The sequence below is a fragment of the Chamaea fasciata genome, unplaced genomic scaffold (assembly GCF_029207755.1).
Source record: "Chamaea fasciata isolate MVZ Bird 193981 ecotype frontalis unplaced genomic scaffold, bChaFas1.0.hap1 SCAF_7, whole genome shotgun sequence".
NCBI lineage: Eukaryota > Metazoa > Chordata > Aves > Passeriformes > Sylviidae > Chamaea > Chamaea fasciata.
This window is the reverse complement of record NW_027094092.1, coordinates 6,937,886-6,961,563: the sequence shown is the minus strand read 5'-3', so window position 1 is coordinate 6,961,563 and position 23,678 is coordinate 6,937,886. Positions and strand designations below refer to the sequence as shown.

At 50.4% G+C, this 23,678-nt stretch overlaps 1 protein-coding gene across 3 annotated transcripts in view; it reads right to left on the bottom strand.

Annotated features, from left to right (window-relative positions):
* Positions 1-20,564, bottom strand: part of DAGLA (diacylglycerol lipase alpha) — a 59,178-nt gene extending 38,614 nt beyond the window's left edge. Inside the window, exons 1-3 of one of the 3 annotated variants that reach the window (XM_066187395.1) lie at positions 20,438-20,564; positions 19,441-19,619; positions 15,383-15,472 (exon numbers count right to left, since the gene is read on the bottom strand). The gene's annotated coding sequence lies outside the window, so the exon portion shown is untranslated. Of the gene's footprint in view, positions 1-15,382; positions 15,473-17,902; positions 17,993-19,440; positions 19,620-20,437 lie in introns of those variants that run through there. The other 2 variants (XM_066187394.1, XM_066187396.1) reach the window with 2 other exon arrangements.
* Positions 20,565-23,678: the final 3,114 nt, after the last annotated feature.

Below are 23,678 nucleotides of genomic sequence, written 5' to 3'. Positions count from 1 at the left end.
CAAATCTTAATGGATTTAGTGCAAGAGGATGGACAAATCCCAAAGGTGCCACTCCCAGCTCTTGTTCCCAGATAAAAGCAGGATAAGGGATTCACTGAATCAAAGAAAAACAAGGAAATTCTCCACTTCAGAATGCACTTCCTCCGAACAACTGGGACCAGTTCTGAGACTGTTGCCAGGGATCCCAGTCCTACAAACCAGTGACACTGCACATCCCAATAGTTCTCCACACTGGATATGCAGTGACATCCCTCCACCACCCCATGGGCCAGGATTTGTCCACAGCATCACCACTACAGCTGGAAAAGCCCTCCAAGAACAAGTCCAACCATTCCTACGGCACTTCCAAGGTTGCTCCTATCCCATGTCCCCCAAGTGCCACATCCACATGGCTTTTAAATCCCTCTGGGGGTGGGGATTTCACCACTGGAGGCTGCTCCAATGCTTTAAAACCTTTTCCATTGAGGGTTTTTCCCTAATATCCAACCTAAACTTCTCCTGGTGCAATTTGAGGCCATTTCCTCTCATCCTGCCACTTATTTCCTGGGAGCAGACCCCAATCCCACCTGACTCTACCTTCCTGTCAGGAATTTGTGGAGAGTGAGGAGAACCCTCCTGATCCTCTTTTTTTCCAGGCTGACTCCCCCAGCTCCCTCAGATGCTCTTTGTGCTCCAAACCCTCCCCTGAACAGGGTCCAGCACTTCCATGTCCTTGTGTGAAGGATCCACAGGGCTTTATTAATTCCAGACCTCAGCAACCCTCCCTGGGCACAAAGAAAGAGGTTTGTAGGGATAAGTCCATAAAGACAGGGATCGCTGTGAGACATTCCAGCTGCCCAAATAAAAGGGAGGATAATGCTTGGAAAGGGATGGAAAAGCCTCACTCACACCTCCAAAATTCCCAAGACTTTACTCCTTGACCTTGACAGCAGCACACCTTAACTCCAGAGCTCCAGACTCGTCAACCTACGGAAAATCCAAAGCCTGCACAAACACCTGGCCAAGAAACAAGGGATGCCACCACTTGCTTGGGAATCTGGGAGTGGAGAAGAAACTGTCCCACACAATCCCAGTGTGCTGCCAGGAATGGAGTTAAAAACAACCCCCAATCCTTGTCTTGATGCCGGCAGCTCCGCAATTCCACCCACAGATTGTGCCAGCAGAGCCCACGGGCAGCTTCCCGACCACTCCATGCTCTGGCAAAAAAAACGGCCAAGTTGCCAGGGGGGAAAATGTAATAAATCCCAATTAATGTGGGATTTGAAATAGAACTCCACGTTCTACAGGGGAATGAAATCCCCTACTACAAGGAGAGCTTGGCTGGAATGGGGTAGGGAATGCAAAAGCAATACCTGGATCAGGTGACGGATACAGCAATAAATGCTCCCAGCATCCCAAATCTGCTCCCAGGTGTGGAACAACAGCTCATTCTCCTTGGATATAGTTACTGGGAATCACCAATCCTTGGTTTTGTTGGAATATCCCACAGCTACACACAGAAGTTGGTAATTCCCGGTTGGAAAGCACGTGACCTCCAAGCTATTTATAGCCAAAACTCCAAGGGCTGGATGAAGCCAGCCACGGCAGATCCAGGAGGTGACCAGTACTTACACAAGGAACATTTTGGATGGAGCCTCATTTCTTTAGGAAAAGCTGTTTTCCACTACAATCCTGGCAAATTCCTATCTGACAGTTTTACTTCACCCTGGAATGCTTATCAGCTCAGCCTCCTTTTCAAAAAGGTGGAAAAAAGCAGAAGGAGCAAATTTCCAGGTGAGACATTGAATTCGGAAGTGCATCTCTGCTCCAGCACATCTGGAAGCGATGCCTTCGCTAGGAGGGAGGAGAAACCCAGGCATTCCCAAAAGGAAATGCCTCTCTCCACTCCTGCAGGCAGCTCCTTGGCTCCCTAGTTTACACTAGTGGGCAAACAGTTTTCCCAATAACTTGACTCATTGCTTCAGGAATTCCCTGGGGATGAGTCACATGCAGGGAAAGCCACCGGGAGCGGCGCCGGGACCACCGCTGCCAACACGAGGAGAGCGAAAGAAGTGGGAGAACACAAAATCCCTGCCAAACTCGGGAAAACTGTGTGGTCAACACCATTCCTTGGCACTCCTTCCCTGCTCCCCTCCCCACGAACGTGCTGGAGAGGAGAAGCGCATCCGGAGAGGCGGCTCCAGGCTCTGGAGCCATGGGAATTGCCAGGGAAAGGTTCCCTCCACGTGCATCTGCCGGCATAGGAGGGAATTCTGGCTCTGCTCATCTCCCAGGAATGATCCTAAGGTATTTAAAGTAGTGATTACTTCCCTCCCTCCTGGCATGAGGGGGAAAGAGGGACACACGTGGAATTCCAGGGTCTCCAGCTTCTTACTCTACTCCCTGCTCACCAGCATTCCCAGTTTGTTTTTCCTGCATCACATCCCACCGCTTATCCCAGGAGTTTTCCTCTTCTCATATTCCATGACTAAGTGGTTTGACAGATACATGCCCAGCTGCAAATCAAAAATGCTGGGAATCAGGGCAGTCTGGGAAGTATTTTTGGGAATCTAAACCCAAATGCATCTTTTCTCAATACAATTTGTTCTCATTACACAGGGATCCTGGATCTGTCACACTTCCAGCCTCAAAAACCTTGGGAATGGCTTCAAACAGCCTAAACCTGACCTGGACATGACCTATTCCCATTTTCCTGATGCTGCCTGTTTATTTCCCTCAGCGTGTCCCTGCTTGTTTGCTTTAGCCGAGGACGTGCCTGTATCCCACATTCCTCGAAATCAGCCTGGAAAGATGAGGTCATGGAGATCGTACTTCTCAAAGTCCAAGTGAAACTTCCAGTGGAAGCAACCAACAGTCCTATTTGAGGACCTCATCCTGTGGGAATATGTCCAATAGGGAATATTCCCAAATGCTGGGAATTCCTTGGAAATGTCATGTCTGTGTTTTGCCTTTTCCTGTTGCTCCACAAACCCTCCCAGATTCCCACTTTCCAATATCTTGGAAAGCATCGATCTTGCACCTCATTAAGCAGAATATGCTTCTTGGCCCCAGTTCCAGATTTTTCCTAGCCTCCAGTGAAAATCAAACCAACATCAGGATATCCTGGAATCCGTTATTTTTTTTGCAAGCTCATTCGATAAACCGGAACCTACAGGAATATTTATGGATAAATAAAACCAACCCTGAATTCATGTTTTTCTGGCAAGATCCTGTGAACTAATCACCAGCATCCAAAGGATTGCTGCTATCCAGGGGCTTCTTTCCACACTGAATCCAGGAGTATATCCACTTCCATGTTCACCCAGGAAGCAAGGGTCAAACACCAAAGTCCTGTCTGGGGAAGGGCCAGGACAGGAACACCTGCACAAGGGGGAATTTTAAATGCTCAACAGCGGAGAAGTGGGAATTTCAGGCCAGAAATGTTCTTGGCTTGGACACGGACAATATCCTCTTTCCCTTTTTCCTAAGCTCAAAGGGAACATTTCAAGCCTAAGTCTGGACTTCCAGCTGCAACTTCCCAAGAAATGTGGTTCTGACTCTCCCATCCCGCGGCTTCCACCTCAACGCACGGAAACAGCCCTGGTAGGAAAAGAAATCATCGGGCTGAGCATTCCCAGCAGAAGTATCCTGCTTTATTCCCACCTGAAAAACAGTCTTCTGTAAGAAGCTGCCAGCTCTGCCCCGGCTCCTGTAAAACTGCTAATTACAGTGCAAATCCAAAGAAAGCAGGAGCAGGGAAGGAGGGAAGGAGGAAGGGAGAGGCAGATTCCAGGTCTCCAGCTCACCCAAATGACAGCTTGGGAAAACTTGTCCTGCTTCAGTGGCTGCTCCTAGGAATAAATCACCTCTTGCACTGCTCCAAAAATTCCAGCCCCCATGGAGACCCCTCAGGAGCAGCTCCCTCCTTCCATACTCCAACAGCTCCTCTGCCATCCCATCCTATAAAAGGCCTGTTGTCCATTAGGACCACAGAGATCACCGAAGAAGAGCACATGGAAAACCACCAACAGTCCAGCACATGCAGCTCCAACTCTCTCCCAAGTTTACAGAATTAAGTCCCAAATTCCCACCCTGTGGCAATCAAATCCTGGGACTTACCAGCCTGCTTTTCCTCCAGCTGGTGCTTGGGATAAAGATGTTGGAATCACCACAGGGAAAAAACAGCACTGGTCCCACAACTCTCCAAACCACCAGGACCAACGGACCAAATGCTTCCTTCTCATTTTCCTAGGAACTCCTACCCATCCAGTGCTTCCCTAAAGACAACCGAGCAACCTAGAACTGGAATGCTGGGCTGAAACCTCCTGAGCTCAACTCTCCAGACTCTTCCCGAATCTCAGATTTGTGACGGAAAACAGGAATCCTCTTTCCCTTTTGCTTATATAAGCAAGGATGAACCAAGCCCAGGCTTCCCTGATCCTGTGTCATATTTAAGCCTTAAATATATTTATTTTTCCACATTCCCTTCTCCTTGGACACTCCAGAAGCTGCATTTCCAAATCCCAGCACACACACTCCCCTCCTCCTCACCACCCACAGCCTCCACGTGGAGCTGATCCGCAGTTTCTCCCGGCCCTCGGGATCTGCGCTCTCCTGGCAGCCACAACACCCATCCCTCCGCACCAGGGATCCAGCTCTCCTCACTGCTCCCCAGGGAGAGCCAGGAGATAGGGATTCAGTTGCAAGCTCAGGAATTATTTAATTCCATGAGGGAGTTATACATCTCAAGTTCCCCAGTCCTCTGGTTTGCCAGCTCTGACTCCTGGAATTACTCACACATATTTACTCCAACTTTTTCCTGCTGACACAGATTCCTTGTGCCTGTTTCTCCCTGTGGATTCATCACTACAGATCCTGGAGTCGCAACTGCTGATTCCAGTCTCTACTCTCCAAATATCCACAGGTGCCACAGGAAGCACAGTCCCACATTCCTGGCTGCAGCCATGGCACCAGGAATCTCCTCCTGTTTCCATGCTTATTCCCTAACTGACACTCCTGGTGTCCCCTTGATACATTGACCTTGCTCAGCCTGGAGAAGGGAAGACTCCAGGGAGACCCTGGAGCTCCTTCCGGCGCCTGAAAAGACTCCAGGATTGCTGGAGAGGAACTTTGGATAAAGGCATGAAGCAACAGGAGGATGGGAATGGCTTCCCACTGCCACATGGTGGAATTAGATGGGATACTGGCAAGAAATTCTTCCCTGTGAAGGTGATGAAGCCATGGAATGAATTTCCCAGAGAAGCTGCGGCTGCCCCACCTCTGGAAGTGTCCGAGGCCAGCTTGGCTGGGGCTTGGAGCAACCTGGGCTAGTGGTTGGTGTCCCTGCCTATGGCTGCTGGATGGAACTGGATCACATTCCAGATCCCTTCCAACCCAAAGTATTCTGGGATTTTTCTCCCTGTTGCCACCACTCTCTGTGTCTCCATACCCTCCTTGCTTTCCCTTGTTATGGGGGAGCTCTTCAGCAGAGCTTGGAAGGAGCTGGGAAAGTTGTCACTCCAGGGACACTGCCCCTGCCCTCTCAGCCTCCAGCTCCAGAGCCAGAGTTCATTTGGAAACGCCAGACAAGAGGAAGGTGAAAGGAGGTGAGGCAGAAGCAGAGACCCCACGTGACAAGAGCAGAGCTGCAGCCAAAGAAATCCCCTGGAAAAGCATTCCTTGGCTCCAAGCAGCTGTGCAGGCACAAACTGAACGGTACAGATTGAAACTGACTGTTCCCAACAATTCATTATACCACAGAAAACTGGGAACAATCCTTCCCAAGCAAACAGGGAGCAGGAAAGATGAACTGGCCACATGTAGGAATGCACCAGCTCCAGAGTTGGGGAATGCCAGACTACAGCAGGAGGTACCCAGAAGCAGCAGGAGATGATCCAGAACCTAAATCAACCACGTGATTCCTAAAATATGGATAGGAGGATCCTGAAAATGAGATGAATGTGCTTCTCCTAAAACTATCCCTGAATTCCAGACACTTTGGGTAGGAAGGGACCTTCCATTCCAGCCAGCCCTTGCCATGGGCAAAGACACCTTGCACTATTCCAGGTTGCTCCAAACCCCATCCAACCTGGCATATCTTCCCAATATCCCATCTATCCCCGCCCTCTGGCAGTGGGAAGCTATTCCCATTGTCCTGTCACTCCAGGCCCTTGTCCCAAGTCCCTCTCCAGCTCTCCTGAAACCCCTTTAGGCACTGGAAGAGGCTCTAAGGTCTCCCTGGAGCCTTCTCTTGTCCAGGCTGAACATTTCCAGTAATCCCAGCCTGTCCTCAATCCATGTCTGAATTGAACAGGAAAAACAACACCTTTCCTGCAACAAATCCCAGCAGGATCATCTCAGGGCTGTACCTGGATTTTGCACCTGGCTGCTGGACATCCTGGATCACGGCCAGGTGACCCCAATCCCTTTATATCGAACTCAATAACTCTGCAGCTTTTGGAAAGCAAAGGAAAGCAATTCCATTTTTCCAAAGACAAACTGAGCTCAAATCTTGTCCAGGGAAGTTGGTAGCTCTCAAAAAACGGGGAGGATACCTGCTCCAACAGCACAGGGATGCATTTTGCAATTGATTTCTCTGAGATGAGCCACATTTCCCTTCTTCCAGCAGACACGAATTCCAAACCCATTTCACACCTGAATTTATAATCCAAAGAGGATTATAAGGAAAAGAGATATTTACTGGGATCTACTTCAGGATAAGCCCTTGGCTCCCAGTCTACCCAGTTTGAGGCTGCTGGAAAAGAAATTCCTTTTTCCTCTCAATCCCGAGGCAACGCGTGGCCATCCCGGTAATTAAATGGAGTGCCTTTGCAGAGATTCCTTCGGCAGGTATGGATTTTCCCCGCTTTCCTTTAATTATCTTATAATTAACCATGAAGTATCCAATCATCCAGAGCTTTTTCAATTAAGCTTCAAAAGGAAATGCCTGGAAGAGCTCTTGGTGGGAATGTTCTAATCAGCTGGGAAGAGATCACAGGCATCAGAGTTGGGGTTTGGTGACTCATTCCGTTATTGCCGGGGCAAGTGAACTTCCAAAGCCAGAAAAAATTCCTTTATTCCACCTTTTTCAATCCACATCCTCATCCCTGATCAGAGCTCAGAGGCCTGGGAGCAATATGATATTGTAATTTACACAGTTGATTAAAGAATAATAATTAAGCTGCAAAGGATCAGGAATTATCCCTGCCCAAGTCCGACTCTCCTCCATCCCAATCCTGCATCTCTTTTTCCCTCAGCCTTAAATTCCGAGTACAGGCACAAGCTGAGGTCTCCTACAGTTCTTTTTGGGGCAGTAAGGCAAAATATTCCCAGTCTTCTTGATAAGGAATAACAGGAATTTTGCCTGCATCCCTGGGGAGACGCTTAGGGATCCCCTAGCCCATGGGAGAGGCAAATTGTCCTCAAATGCCAGGTTGAGACCTTCTGTGTGTCCAACAGCAAAGACAAATGGATCATGGAATTGTTCAGGTTGGAAAAGCCCTCCAAGATCATCCAGTCCAACATTCCCCAGCACTGCCAAGGCCACCACTATCCCAAGTGCCACATCCACACAGATTCTAAATACTTCCAGGAATGGGGACTCCACCACTGGAGCCTGTTCCAATGCTTTGCAACCCTTTCCATGCAGGAATTTTCCCTAACATCCAAACTAAAACTTCAGCTGGCAAAACTCAAGTGTCACTTGTCACCTAGCTTGTCAGACGTCTTCGGTTTTTTTCCAAAATACCAAGAGAATTCCAAAGGTCTCTCAGAGGAGGGATCTCTTGAGCGCTCCTAACAGCTCACAATTCCAAGAGCTTCTCACACACCTTCCCAGCCGTGTTCCTGACAGTCTTTCTCACATTCCACAGCCAACATACCTTCTCCAGTGGGGAAAAAAAGAAAACAACGTCTCCGACTGCTGACCCAGTTTTGCAACCTCAAGATTCTATGGATACTTCAGAATTTTATTTTCATTGCAAAGAGGGAAAGAGCAGAGCAGACAGACTCAGGGAAAATCCAGCTCCAGCAGCCAGCCTGGAATTGTCCAGCACAAGATGAACCCAAGCATCCCTTAAGCTGGAAAAACTAAATGTCCACAGGTTTTTTTCCTCCCTTCACCATATTCCTTGCTCCCAGCTGGGATCAGTGTCTAGCAAAAGAGCTCAAATGATCCCTCTGGAGTAAGGGAATAAGATTACGGAATGACACTAGAAATAATATCCCTTCCCTCAGCTACATGATTTCCTGGCTGGAATTTTCAAGGTGTTCCAGCTGCCAGCCTGAAGCTGGAGAAGGGAAAAAGGACACTAGGATGACCCCATCCCTTCCCATATGAGGAGGTTTTAAATTCCAGCACCAGAAGCCCACACATCCCTTCTCCCCTCTCTCCCTCCTCCTCTCCTTGATGAGCCAGGAAGCAGACGACACAGCAAAATGGGAAAATTCCGTGTTTCCACCAGGAAAGCAGCAGGGGGAGGGGAAGGGAGAATCCAAGCTCTGAAACGTGTTGGGATAAAATCTCACCTCCGCCCTCATCCAGCTCTTCCCAAGCCCACCACAGGATTTAGCATTACCAGGATGGGAGCCAAAGAATCCAGAGGTAAACATCCAAGAGAAAACAAGGAGGGAAGGGGTTGGAATCACTAGAAGAAGCCAGCAGGAGCTGCCTCTTTAACACCCCTCCCTCAGCTGCCAGCACCCAGAAATCCCGCTCCTGCTCCGGGCTGCCAACAACGAGTGACCTCTGGAGAACACAGATCTGTCCACCAGCAGCACACAGCTCACCCCTTCTCCCACCTACAACGTTCCAACATCCCCATTTCAGGGAAATCTGAGGCACAATTCCGTGATTTTTTCTGCAGGGAAGAACAGAAGCTCCGAATCCCCCACGTTTCTGGGGTGGGCTTTTCCCCCGCTCCAGGAGGAAGATGAAATCATGTTCCCAAAATAGTTCCAAGGAAAAAGGCTCCTAGGAAGGCAGAGCTCCCCTTTAACCAGAGAGCCGAAACTTCCCTGTCCTCCAAAGGGATGGATGAATTCAAATTCCATTCTACAGCACTGGAAACATGGAAAACTGAAACATTGAAGTATCAAGTCATAACTAATAACAGCCACTAATTAATGGAAAATCCAAATATAGGAGGGGGAAAAGACAACTCCATTCTTACAAAATAAGGGATGACAACCTTCAGGCAGAAGTCCCAAATTCCCAGATTTATGATAAATTAAAGGATTGGATCCCTCAGGCAGGAGTCCCAGATGTGCTGACCACAACCCAACCATGGTGCGGTGGCAGAAGAGCCCTTGGGAAGCTCCCACAGGGGAAAAAAACTGCACAGCTGCTTCAGTCAGGACCCCAACACACCAAAACCCAGCCCCCATCCCACAGCAGGCGCCTGTCTTCCATTGGATTTGGCTGGAAACTTGTTTAAAAACCACAGTTCTTCCTTCAATTGACCTCCCATCTTTTTCTCATTTCAATTTTCCTAATGAACTTTGGGAGACTCACACGACGCAGCTGTTTTCCCAAATTTCCTCCCCCTCCCAACCTTTCTGAACACACATGGGGTGATATTCCCGGGAAGAGGCATGCAGACAGGACTGGGCAAAGTCCCATATTCCTTGGTAGCTACTTAAACAACAGCTGCACTGGGGGGGGAAAGGGGGGGGGGGGGGGGAACAACCAAAAAAAAAAACCACCACAAAAAAACCCAAACAAATTTCCCTGAGCATCTGATCTATTTCCAAGAAGGTGGGAAAAACAGATTCAGGAATAGCTTAACCTGGAAAACTCATCCCAAGGGGGTTTCCTAACCCTGTTCTACAAGAATCTGGAATCCATGGCAATCTTTTTGCTGCCCCTTTCCTTTAAAAAAGGGGCTCTGAGCTGCTGAGTCAGCAATACAACAGCAGGGTGGATTCAGGCATCTCATTTTCAAACTTGCAATCAACACCGATGCCATGGAGCAGCCTGGAGTGGGAAAACTTGGAGTCAGGAGCCAACCAGGAGAGAAGGAATCTTGGTTTCCCACCTAAGTCAGAAATTAAATCCCTTTCCCACCTTTCCTGACAAATCTTATAAATGAGAACTCCAAGCCTTGCAACTCCCTGTTCCCATAGGAACATAAGAACTTCCAACCTCATCTCCTTTTCCAAGAGCAGCAATGTCTAATGGAGTCTCAGCAGCAGGAATACTATAAATATTGGGAAAGGTAAAAGAAAACTTCTCTCATTTCTCCTCCAAGAGGGAGCAGCAGCCACAGCCCTGATGGCCACCAAGTCTTGGATAATCCTAAATTCTTCCCTTTTCCTCTCTCCTAATGGGATTTGTCACTTTTTCTCCTCAAAAAATCCAGAGTTTCAACAAAAACTCCAATTTGAAATGCAAATTCCTAGGAAAACCCTTGCAGTCAGATGTAAGGAGCTGAGCAAACACCAGCAGAGCTGTCTAAACAAATGGTCAAAGAAAACAAATGGTCACGTTGTCTGGGAACAGGATCTCCCGCTTCTCCAGGCCTGGACAACCAGGAATTCCAGTATCCCACCCTCTGGCACAACACCTTGTACCTCCAGACACTGAGGCAGAAGCTCCATCTGCTTTCATGCTATCCACGTAAAACTTCCAGGCCCTGACACACTGGAATGGTGAAAGCATTTCAGAAGGAAAAGGGGATTTGCTCCCACTCTCCACCCAACAAACATCCCTAAGTATTAAGGTTTAACCAAACAGCACCTGCTGGAAGAACAGAAAGGCCAACTCACCGTTTTTTGGGAACGCTGAGCCCTTGTGCTCCGGAGCAGAGGCTCCAGGGCTGTGTTTTCCATGCCAGGCAGGAGGGAGTGTTTTGGCCCAGCCCCAGGGAATTCAGAGCCAAGCGGTTTGCCAAACAAATCCACGTTAACATTGGGATTTTGGTGTCATAAATCAGGTGCTCTCAGGTGAAAAGGTTCCGGATTGCTCTGACCACACCCTTCCACGCTTCTTGCACTCCAAAGGGCGGCATTTCCCAGCTCCGGCACACACAAGGCAAAATCCTGCAGCTGCAGGAGCAGGAACCAGGATGAGTTCTTCCCACTCCATCTGGTTTTCCAACCCCCCCCATCTAGGCTCTCCTGGAATGAGAGGCTTCATTTCTTAGCAGTGGGAAGTGCCTCTCACTATCCTCAATCCATATCCTGCGTCCAAGTGTTGATCAGTTAAGAGTTAACAAGGAAACAAAAATGAGGAGAGCATCCAGAAAACGACAGAATAAATACAATAGCACCTGGGAACACCAAGGACAAGGGGAGCTGGATTTCCATGATTCCTGTGGGTCCCTTCCAACTTGGGATATCCTATGATTGACTTGTCCACTGTGCAACATCCCAAGGTTTTAAGAGGATAATAGGCTGAGGACAGTCCAGGATCTCTGTGGAGAGATTCCCACGTTCCCTTGGGCAACTCCGCCTTTTCCTCAGCCTGCCCAGGTGACACCTCCCCAGCACCCCGTCCACCCGGTCGGAGCTGCCCACGGAACGCTGAACTAATCCGAGCCTTGGGATGAGCATCCAGTGAACAAACGCAGCGCGTTCCCTTCCGCTCTCCTGAGCCAGAAGGATTTGGGTGAGCCCGGAGTCGTTAAAAGCCACTTCGGATCAGTTCCGCTGCCTGAATCCCCCACAGCGCATCCCAAAAACCCGGAACCGCAAGTCCTCGCTGGGCTTGCGGATGCCACAATTGCAGAAGTTCGCTTCCCTGTCTTGTCACCCCACAAGAGAAGGAAAAGCTGGCAGGATCATCCCCGAGGACCAAACTAAACCCTGTGTGTCCCAAGAAATAAAGGCTAAATGTGAGAACCCTTGTAGCTCCCACCCAGAAATGGCTGGAAACCAGGGTTCCAGGCTGTTCCAGGGAACAAACACCCAAGGAGCCAGCAAATCCACGGACACAAAACATGCGTTATGGCATGAAGGACATGGGAAGAGTTGGGAAGTGCCTGGCCTGCACGTAGAGAATCATGGAATTGCTAAGGTTGGAAAAGACTTTTAGGATCATCAAATCCAACCATCAACCCACTAATCCATGTCCCCAAGTGTCACATCCACATGGACTTTAAATCCCTCCAGGAATGGGGACTCTACCAGTGCCCTGGGAAGCATCTTCCAGTGCTTTACAAGCCCTTCCATGAAGAAATAGTCCCAATATCCAACCTAAACCTTCCCAGATGCAGCTTGAGGCCGCTTCCCCCTGTCATGTCATTAGTTCTCTGGGAGAAGAGGCCAATTCCACCTGGCTCCCACATCCAGTCATAGAGTTGTAGGGAATGAAAAGTTCCCCCAGTTCTCCTTTTCTCCAGGATAAAACACATCCTGCAAACTCACGCGTTAGATAACAGAGCAACTTCCAACATCGGCATGTTCCTGATTTCCCTCCCCAAACTCCTGCTCCCCACCTCACAAGGGAATTTCACCGACTCTGCCAGTATTCCCAGGAGGCTCCACACTTACTCAGCCGCCCATTCCCGAGCATTTTCTGCAGCTTCCCACGTGCTTCCCACCTCCCAACCCGCCTCTCCTCATTCCTCCGCCCTCATCCAAGGGGAACACAAAGTCAGAGCAAGGCCCCAGAGAATCCCGAAATTCTCCTTGCCAGCTGGGATTCCACAAGGCAAGGAGTTACACGCAACAAATCTCTTCATCTCAGGCTCTCTCAGGCCTTGGAATAATCATGGATAACACTGGATTTGGGGACATGCCCATTTCCTACTGAGTTAAATTCCATTATGGCACTAGAGGTGTTCAAATGAGCTTGGGGAGAAAACATGATCCCTTTTTTTTTTTTTTTTTTTTAAGGGCTAAAAGACTCTTTTCCAAAAGCAACACATTGATCCAGGGATAGCCACGAAATTTAGAGGGGAAAAGGGTTTTCCAGACAAAGCAGCCTGTGGCTTCCCACAGAAGTTTTAACATCACAATTCCACAAAGGGAAAGGGAATTTTGCCCCCAGATTTGTCAGGGAATTTTGAGGAAGGCTCTAATCCTTCCAGTTTTGGAACATGGATGCCTCTTTTTCCACTAGAAAATAAGGGAAAACTTATAGAGGGAAGAGCAATCCCACAGAGCATGGAACCTCTCCAGGAATTTTTCCCTTATTCCCTACTCTATCCAGGGAAGAAAATGAGCAGCACAAATCACAAATTCCTGCTTTTATGGGAAGTTTTTCTCCTTCCTCTGACAGGGCATCTGTTTTCCCCTCTCTGAGGAAAAATCCAGCTCATCCCTGAATGCTCTCATTTAGGGAAATGCTGGTTGTCATTAGCGGATGCTCCGATGCCATGGAGATGGTGACAAACAACTGAATCAGCCGGAAAAAACCCGGAGTCACAAAAAGGGGAATGTGTTCCCAAGGGCTAAACGTGGCCCAGAGGTAAAACGAAGAACATTTATGGGATCTGGATATCACCAAGAAATAGGGTGCCCAGGGAAGCCGTGCATCCATGGAAGTGTCCAAGGCCAGGCTGGACAGGGCTCGGAGCAGCCGGGCATAGTGGGTGAGCTTTAAGGCCCCTTCCAACCCAAACCACTACAGGGTTCCAGGATTCTAATCATTATAGGCCAAAGCAGAGCAGGACACGCTTTTTTTAGGACAATCCTTGGCTGTCTGAGAGGCTGGAAACTCCCAAGCAGCACCTGCCTTGTTCTGATTTTCTGGGAGGTGAAACAGTTCATTTCCCACGGGAGAAAACAGCACCAATTTGCAGGATCATTTACCAGACCCAATGGGAAAAGCCAAGCCCCCAGAGGCTCCCACTTTGGAGCTGAAATCCATATTCCAAAAATACATCCAGGCTGTGTCAACACCAGGGATCTGGGTTGCAAAGACAAGCCATGACAGAATAATAAATTTCAACCCAAAGGATGCAGAGCTGTGGAAATTCCAACTTCCAGCAGACATAGGGCAGCAGGACACGTCCAAATGGGAACCTTCCAGGGAAGAAAAGCACCTTTCAGGGAAGAAAGGGCTGAATTCCATCCCAACCTCTCCATTTTCTATTTACTGCACTGAACTATAATAGGAATGTCCTGAATTTTCCTGTTTCTTCCCATTATCCAGTTCAACTGTTTTAAGGTGGCCTGAGGGATTCAGCATTTTACTCCCAAAGAACAAAGATAAGGACTCTGTCCTGCAGCCTGCCTGGATCTAAACTCAGGATCACTCAGGTCTGTGGTGATAATAAAACCTCCAGGCCAAGAAATCCCAAGGAAACATGTTCCAGAGGAAAAAAGTCATGAAAAATGCTCATTTAAGGTGGCATTTCGTATTTACTGATAGCGACGAGTGAGTTGCACTGGGATATTTGCCACTGACTCCTGATGAAATGGCAAGTGAAAAAACACCAGGAAAACTCGGAATTGAAGGCTCTAAATTACATCTTGTGTCCTGTTTCCAGAGAAAAATTCCTATTGAGCTCAAAGCCATCCCTGAGGAACCCACTTGTTTTAATTCCCCACCGAGGGAACATGCAGAAACCAAAATCTCAGTTAGAAGGGAACGAAAAGCCAGGAATTTTCATGCCATTCCACAGACCTTTGAAGAGGAGCTCAGAAGGCTCCTGAAAGAGAGGGAGAAACGACAATGGATGGGGTGGGATGAGGATTTTCAGGGATCTCCTGGGGTACAAGGGCAGTTGAAGAAGGATTTGCGTTAAAGAAAAAACTCCTGGATTAAGAGCCCAGGACAGAATTCCTGACAGTCTCTGCCTGCCATGCAGATTTCCAGCTCCTGCTGCAAGGAAGAGGAAAAGAATCCGAAGCTTTTCAAAAGTAAGGGATCCATGTGCCTTCCACTGGAAGGAGGGGGAAAAGGAAAAAAAAAAAAAAGGAGGAAGAAGGAATGCCTGAAGCTACAGGGTACATTTTTCCTAAAACTCTGTGGGAATTACATCCTGTATCCAAAACCCCTGCTAGGGTCTAGCAGCATTTTTGTCCATATTTCAGGGCCAGATATTCCTCAATAGGGCAAACTTTCCCATTTCTTACCAAAACCTGGAAAACCATTCTAATTTCTTCTATTTTCGAAGTTCCAAGCTGGGCAGGTGCTGCACCTGGCAAATTTTCAAGGATTTTTTTTTCCCCCCGATTTCTCCTTAAAAATCCACACAATAATGTATAGAAACACACCTAAATGAACAATATCATGGATGGAATAACAAAAAATATCAGCTCCAACTGGCCTGGAGTGAAGAGCCTGATTGACTCCCATCTATCCCAGCAGGAATAAACATCCTGGCGCTCTCCGCAGATCCCACAAAAGTCCATTTGTCACACTTCCCATGGCACAAAGGCCACTTTCATCCACTCCCAGCTCCTGAAAAACTCCAGCCCTGCAGCTCCAGGAGCAGATTAAAATGGTTTCACTCACCCCATCTCAACTGCTGCGCCTTTAACTGAAAATTCCTCAAACTCCAGGGCTCAGTCCAGCTCGGGATGTTCTTATTCATCAGCTGGATCACTGTCGGGAGCAGAGGTGGAACCAAGGGTCATTTATTTGGGAAAGATGGAACGGGAGGGGAGGAAAAGCAGGGCGCAGGCTCCTCAAAACAAAGCTCTGTGGTCTAGGGGAGGCGTAAAGGTTTAATTCCCCCCTCCCCCCACCCCCCCAGAAAAAAGCTTTCAGGACAGGGACGTTTGGGACAGAAAAGCATTCCTGCTGGTTTAGTCCAAGGAAGTTTCATAAATGACAGCCAGGCCTGGGAATGTCTGTAAGCTTCTCCAAACTCTTCACCACCCAAAGCTGAGCAGCATCCCAAGCTTTACACCCTCCGATTTGAACACTTTTCCTCCCTACGTCCTTCCAGCTGCCTGGAAAAGACCCTCAAAACTCAGGATTATGCCACTTTAAGGAAAAATTTCTAAGGCACACAAGCCTTAAATCCTGATTTTGCAAATCCACACAATGATACGGCAGCTCTGAAATCTAAGTGACCTCGTTTGGAGCAGCCAGCTCCCAATTAATTAACTTCCAAGGGGAGGGAGAGCACAAGGAACAGGACTGAGATTCCCACACAAAGTCCAAAAACAAACCTCAAGCAGGGTTTTGTGGTGTTTTTGTTTGTTTTGGTTGCTGTAATTGTTTATCCTGGGAATTTTAACCAAGTTTCCAAAACCTAGGATTTTTTCCCCCCACACACATTTTCAGTCATTGGGAGGAGCATTTTCACTCTTCCCACTTTCCCTCCTGGCACTGCACTTCCCTTAAATCCCATCATTGCACAACTGCTCCTTCCCAGCCCTTTGGAAAGGGAACGGGGTGGACACAGTCCAGAGAAGTTTCCCTTTTCCACCACCCTTTTCCCAGCAACAACGGAGTTGCCAGGGATTTACAGCACTCCCTGTCTCTGGGATTAGGATCTGGCAGTGCAGGTAAGCGGGCAAAAAGTGCCAAGTGCCTTAATTTAAACTGGAATTCGGGTCAAATCCGGATTTTTTTAGGTCAGCTCTGACAAAATCAGTACCTGCAGTACGTAGTCCGTACCCTTAAATCCCTGATTGTGACCCTGCGGAGCAAAATTTTGGATAACAGAGCTGCCAGCTCCCAAATTTCTGATTTAAATTCCCATTTAAAGGGGGAATTTTATCCTGCTCCTTGCTGAAGGGTTTTGGCTGCACAAACTCCAGGTTATTTGTATCATTCACCACGTAACAGACGCTTTTCCCAGTCTCTTGTCCCTGGCGGGCATTCCCGACCCCCTCAGCTATTCCCAGTCCAAGCTGGGACTGCCGGAATTTCACCAGCAGCTTTAAGGCCCCGTGCAACTTTTATGACCCTGAAAACCAAGCCCTGGCACAACAAACACCTTCCCCCAGCTCAGGTTTCCCACTTGGAAAGCTTTTTCCAGCGGTGTCCACAGGATACACATTTCAGCCACATCAATGCTGGAATCATGGAGAGTCCGAAGCTCTCCAAGAGCCACTTCCCACAATTTCATTATCTCCCATTTAAGAACACTCAGCCTGACCACAAAAACTTGCATGCTTCTCCCTGTCCAGCCAGGAGGATGCAGCAAGTTTCATCCCCACTAAGTTTCACCCAGGGGGGAAGATGCGTATTCCCACCTTGGGATACTCCTTTCCCTTAAAACCATTCCCCAGAGTTTTGCTGCTTTCATGTGCCGGGTTTCCATATCCCACCTTTGGGAATCACCGTGTGATTTCCCACCTGGAGCAGGGCCTAAGGACCACGGCGTGCACCAGGCTCAGCAATCCCCATTCCCATATCCCAGTGCCAACTGAAGCCTGTCCCAACTACACCAGCAGGTACTAATTCCCAGAATTGGGCACAGCGGGAATTCTGGCTGAGCAGCCTGGCAGCATCCCAGCTCCAAGATCTCGGAGCAACATCTCCCTTACTTCTACAAGGATACATCACTTCTGCAGCTGCCTGCCATCCTAAATTTGGGAATTTTACGGCCACGGCTCAGCATCCGCCCGCGTTGCTCAAGTCAGGTACCATTCCCTGCGGGAAGTAATAAAAGCTGGGAGCAAGAATCCCTGTGTCACACCCACACCCACACCGCAGCCTCTCCTTTCTGGACATCCAGCAGCACCGCTCCCGCCTCCCACCGCAGGATCCCGAATCCCGAACGGCGGGATCACCTTCACGCCTCGCACCTGCCCGGGGCAGGATGGCGGCTTTCCAGAGGCGCAGGTGGAAGCCCACCGCTTCCCCACGGGCCGCAGGCCACACGGAGCGGGGCCCTCCCGGCGGGAACGCCGCGCTTCCTGCGGGATCCGGACCCCTCGAGCGGCGCGGGCCTGCAGCCCGGCGGGGCGGGGGGCGGCGGCGGGCGCACCCCCGGCCCCGCCAGCGCCCTCCCGGCTCCCCCGCACCTGCCGCAGCGCCGGCCCCCGCCGCCGCGCCGTTCCCGTCGCCGTCCCTCACCTCGCTCCCGCCGCCGCCGCCTCGGGAGCGCCGCGGCCGCCGCCGCCTCCTCCATGCCGGGGGCCCTGCGGCCCCCGATTCTCCAACGCCGCCTCCGCCCTGCCGGGGCCGCCCCCGCCTCGCCGGGGCCGCCCACTGCGTCAACTGCGTAAGGGCCGCTACGCAACCTGCGGTCGCCACGGCAACGGGGGGTGCGGGGCGCGGCGGCGCCGCCTGGCGGCGCCCGGCGGTAGCGCCGCGGGGCGGGGCAATCCCGGGGCGGCCGCCGATTCCGGCGGGGAATCCTCAGCGGGATCTCGGCTAACCGCGCCTGCTGCGGGCTGATGGTCACCTGCGCTACCGCTATCATCGCGGAAAGATCGCTCTAGAATCACGGAAGGATCCGACAAGAATCAGTTCCTTTGGAAAAGGCCTCCAGGACCACCGACTCCTACCTGTGACGGTCCCCACCTTGTCACCCAGCCCCGAGCACATCCAGCCATTCCTTAAACGCCTCCGCGGATGGGCACTCCACCGCCTCCCTGGGCAGCCCCGTCCAGTGTCTCTTCACCCTTCCCATGAAGAAATTCCTTCTGGTGTCCAACATGAACTTCCCGTGACACAAGTTCAGGCCGTTTCCTCTTGTCCCGCTCTTTGTTCCCTGGGAGCACAGCCTGGCTCCAATCTGCCTCCCCTCGCAACCAGGGAATTTAGGGAGCAATAAAATCCCCCCTCAGCCCCACCTGGGGCTCTCCCAATAGCCCTTCCCTCTGGAAAACAACCCAGCCTAGCACTCAGGGAGAGGGCCTGGCACGCTGCTTTTAATGCCCAGCATGGAAAAGCAGTGCTTTCCTATCAAGAAATGTTCCCAAGAAAGATAGAAAGAGCCTATTCACAAGGGTATGGAGTGACAGGAAAAGAGGGAATGGCTTCCCACCGACAGAGAACAGGGTTGAATGGGATATTGGGAAGAAATTGGCTAGGCCCTGGAATGGATTTTGCCGGGAAGCTGTGGCTGCCCCATCCCTGGAAGAGTCCCAGGCCAGGCTGGACCAGTCTTGGAGCAACCTGGGATAGTGGAAGGCGTCCCTGCCCACAGCAGGGGCTGGAACTGGATTAACTGTGAGGTCCCAACCAACCAATTGCCCTCCTCACAGAAAAACCCTCTCAAGGATGGACACACCACAACCACCATCCCGTTTGGGAGGAAGGACAGCAATTCGCTTTGAACACGGCAGCTGCCATCATCCAAGGACACAACTTAGATGCTCCTACTGAAAAGAATAATAATAAAAAAAAAAAGCTGAAAAATAGAGAAAAAAAAAATCCCTGTCCCAGAAAAGTGGATCCAGCAGGGAATAGCAGCACATCCTTGCCTGCCCATTCCTCCTTAAAGCAAGTGGAGCAGCCTTCAAATGGTCTGCTGGGTGATATCACCGTACCTGGGAAATAAAACAGCCTGACAGGGGCGGAAAAACATTCAGGAAAGGCTTTGAAGCTCTGGAATTCATTTGTGCCAAGGCCTTTGTATCCCGTTCAGGCAGAAAAATCCCACTCACGCTCATTCCGAGTCCCTTTATCTTCCCAGACAGGTGCAAAGTGGCTCCGGTTCGGATGAAAAGCTGCTGCCAAATTTAGCATTCCGACAAATCGTTTCATCCAGCCTGTGGCACTTCCAAGGTCTCCCTTTGGCACAATCCGCCCCCGGCCGGGCAGGCACCCCTGGAAGCCCCAAAACCTGGAGCAGACAGAGGGAAGAAGCTCAGGAAGACTGGAAATTACTCTTTAATTCAGGGAAACACAATCGGAAGCCGTCCGAGGCTTTCCGAGGGGTGGGATAGAGCGCATTCCAGCCCAGATCCTGCCAATTAAGGGACACAAAGCAATTAATCCGATATAGCTCAGGATTTCTGCGTTCCAGCTGCTCCAGCTGCCCGTTTCCAGCCTGGCTCCACCAAATTGCAAGGGCCAGACTGAATTTATAGCCCAGCTCCAGCACTGGGTTTCACCCCAGTGATCCCCAGGGCTCTGTTCCCTGACTCCTGTATGGCAGTGACACCATTTACAGGAAATTTCAGAATGTTTTGGATAAACTGGATGCCTTAACATTCCCTAAAGCATTAAGGGAAGGATTAATACCCTCAGAAATCCCATTTTTTCCCCGCTGTCATGACACGGAGGGCGGGTGGCGAAGCATTTAAGGGAATTAAGGAATTAATTTGAGCCTGTCACAAAAGACATGATGTTCGCATGGATCTGTCCGCACCTCCAGCCTCCAGAGCAAATCCATTCATTTCAGAGCTTCCCAACCTGTGGGAAAGGGTTGAGTCTGGGTTTAAATGCCTGGGGCAATGGCATGGAGATGTACACACATTCCTGGGAATCCTACACCTTCAGAGGGATGCAGAGGAGAGTTAGAGCATCCCAGACATCCAGCATGTGGGTTATGCCTGTGGATAACTCAGATGCAGCGTCTCCATCAGGGCATCACCATCCATTTCACAAGGAAACCTCCAAAGGCCCCACTGGCTTAAGGAATTGCTATTCCTTACTCACCTCTGGATGGATCTGTGCTCTTTGTGCAGGAATGTCCCGTGAATATGAGGGAGAGGGAATTCAGTGGTTTTCTTCCAGCTGGAGCATCATTCCTCAACACATGGATGTGGCATGGGGCTGTTCCACACCACAGCCTTGGAATTCTGCATATCATCTCCCAGGAAAAGTCCAGACCACTGCAGGCAGCCTTGGAGTTCTGGAGATCTCTGGAATGTGCCAGGAAGGATTCAATCGACAAAGAACCCGTCCAGCACTGCTGATCCTGGTGTCCTGAAAAACAAGCCAACAGATTCCAGGGTTAAGGATTCTCCTAAACCTAAAAGCAAACTAACCGCTCCTCCAGGGAATTTGGACAAGGAACAAGGCTCCAGGAATAGCTGGGAACATGGGAAGCTTTTTATTATTATTCAGTTTGTTGTCGTTGCCACCGCCCCCAGGCGCAGCACATCCAAACCCGCTGCTCCGAAATCCTGCTCCTGTTGGGCTCCCCGTCGGAGCCAGACACTCCGTTACTCCAAGGGTAACGAGCCCCTCTCCTCCTCCATCCCAACCCTGCCAATTTCCCTCAGCTGCTCCATTAGGATTACAATAAATCATAGGGAAACAGCGTGAACAAGGCTGGGAGTGCAACAGTCTCCCCAGTGCAGGGATTTCAACATCCAGGTTATCCAAACCACCTCCTCGATCCTGCAAACAGCAGGCCGGGCTCCATCACCCCTGGAGCAGGCACAGGCTGTTCCAGCTGGCTGAATTCCAAGGGGTGACAGCAATAAGTGTCCCGGGAAGGTGTTTTTGTTGTTCTCGAAGGGGACAGGCCACCAGGGAAAGGTTGACAACAGCATTATCCCAACATTCCCTCCAGGGGAAAGAATTCCAGCACTTCACCCACTGTCTCTCACTCTCTAGGGAATGTCAGTTGTTGAAGAATCGAGGTTGGAAAAGGCCTCCAAGATCACAGAGTCTGACTGTTCCAAGGCCACCACTAACCCATGTCCCCAAGTGCCACATCCACACAGGTTTTAAATCCCTCCACGGATGGGGACTCCACCCCTGGAGGCTGTTCCAATGCCTGACAACCCTTTCCATGAAGGAGTTTTCCTTCATATCCAATCTAAACCTTCCCTGGCACAAGCCAAGGCTGCTCCCTCTGTGCAACCATAATTCCACATGAAATTCCCACCAAACCACACAGTTGCCAACCAGAATTTGGGAAGCGCTTTTAAAAACTACAGCAACAGAGATCCCTGTCCCCCATTCCCATGTCACCAAGCAGGAAGTCCCAGTGTTTGCTTTCATCCCCGTGATGGCTTTGCCTTCCCAGCCCTTTCCTCCCTCCCTCCCTCCCTCCCTCCCTCCGTCCCTCCGTCCACAGTGTGATTCCCACCCATGACTCTCTGGAGCCATCAGCCTCCATCAGCTCCTACCAAAGCATTGCTTATCCAGTGCCTCCAGACTGTTCCTGCTCCTCAAACCCTTCTTTATCCCAGCAGATCTCCCCAGAAACCTGCTCTTCCCAGATGCTCCCCAAGCCAACACATCCCGGCTCGACCCTCCGTGTCATTCCCAGCCCTTAGGAAGCTCCCAAGGCAGGGATGAGCAGCTGGCAGTGTCCCCCCAGCAGGAGCAGCTGCTGCGGCTCTGCAGAGAAACAGCATCACTCAAACCTTAACTAAAAATCATTCCCTAATGGAGAGGCTTCTCTTGCACTCCGGATGTTGGGAAAAATGTCCCCCTCCAGCTGCCTCGGCTTTCTGTGGTTTCTCCAGCACAGGGAAGGGATTTGGGGGGCCCAGGCTGCTGTCCCACCCCTGAGCCTGAGTCCCTAAAAACCAGTTAATTCAGAAGGGAGACATCCCAGTCAGAGCCAAACCTAGGGAGGGCTGATCCAGGGATAAGATGGAAGCCCAAATTCAGGCACGGGCTGACACACTGGAGGCTGGAATGCCAGCCAAAGGCAGGGCAGGCATTGGGAAACCTCTGTCAGGCACCTGAAGGGATCAGACATGAAATTCTGGAATGGTTTGGGTTGAAAAGGGCCCTAAAGATCATCCCATTCCACCCCCTGCCGTGGGCAGGGACACCTCCCACTATTCCAGGTTGCTCCAAGGCCCGTCCAACCTAGTCTCAAACACTTCCAGGGATGGGGCAGCCACAGCTTCTTTGGGAAATCCATTCCAGTGCCTCACCACCCTCACAAGGAAAAATTTCTTCCATAAATTCCCAAGGTGTGGACAGTACCAGCTCCCACTGCAGGTAAGAAGGGCAGAGCAGGGCTGGCACATTCCCAGCTCCTTCCCTCGGGCACAGCTCTTCCCATTCCCACCTGCACAGGCTGGTGACCTGTCCCTTCCTTAGTTACCCTCCTTCCAGCCTCAAAGCCACTTTCCTAGCGGGATCCCTCCCTTTTCCTAGGGGTTCCCACGCCATGGGCTCACCCTTGGCACGTAGTAAACACACTCATGCACACATGGATGGGTTTGACTCCACAGAAAAAGCCTGGAAAGGATTTCTCCCGCAGGTTGCACCCTGGAATTCGGTACAGCCCTCGCTGCTCACGATTCTGAGCACAAACTCCTCTTTCCAGCTGCTTTGCTAAATTGGTACGAGATCTAACTCTGGAAGCCAAGCCTCGGAGACTTGCTATCAATCCCGCCAGCACTTCCCCCTCCCAAGGACATTATCCAGCATTATCCAAGCTGTGACTCCTCAGCCCAGAAATTTCTCCCTGGGAAGGAGCCATTGCCATGGAAAAGGACCATTAAATAACTGTTCACTGGGATTTCTCACCACTGCTCAGCAAAGCTCAGGGCATCTTCCTGCCTGGCAGCTCCAGGTGGCTTTTCCTTTGGGAAAAATGAGAGGATAAAGCAATGCTCCAGGCTGTCGGGATATTTGCCAGCATCCTCCATGCTCCCCCTTGGACAAACCTGTCTTTCCAAAGCTTTTTCACCTCAGGTTGTAAAAGCCTCGTTGCTCTGCAGGGAATTAAAAACAAAAAAAAAGGGTGGAAATGAACCCTAAAGGCTTCGAGGGGAGGAAAATGCAAGCCCCCCGAGCTCCTCTGAGTCACGGGGTTGTGTTTGCAGCACTGGCAGCCGCTGGAATTCCCGGCTCCATCCCGGCCCTGCCTAATCCAGGTGCAATAACAACGTGTCATTTTCCCTATCTGCTTCACCCCCGCCAAAATTCCTTCGTGTTATTCCTCCTCCCCGCCCACCTTTTGAATGCCCTTGGCTCCATC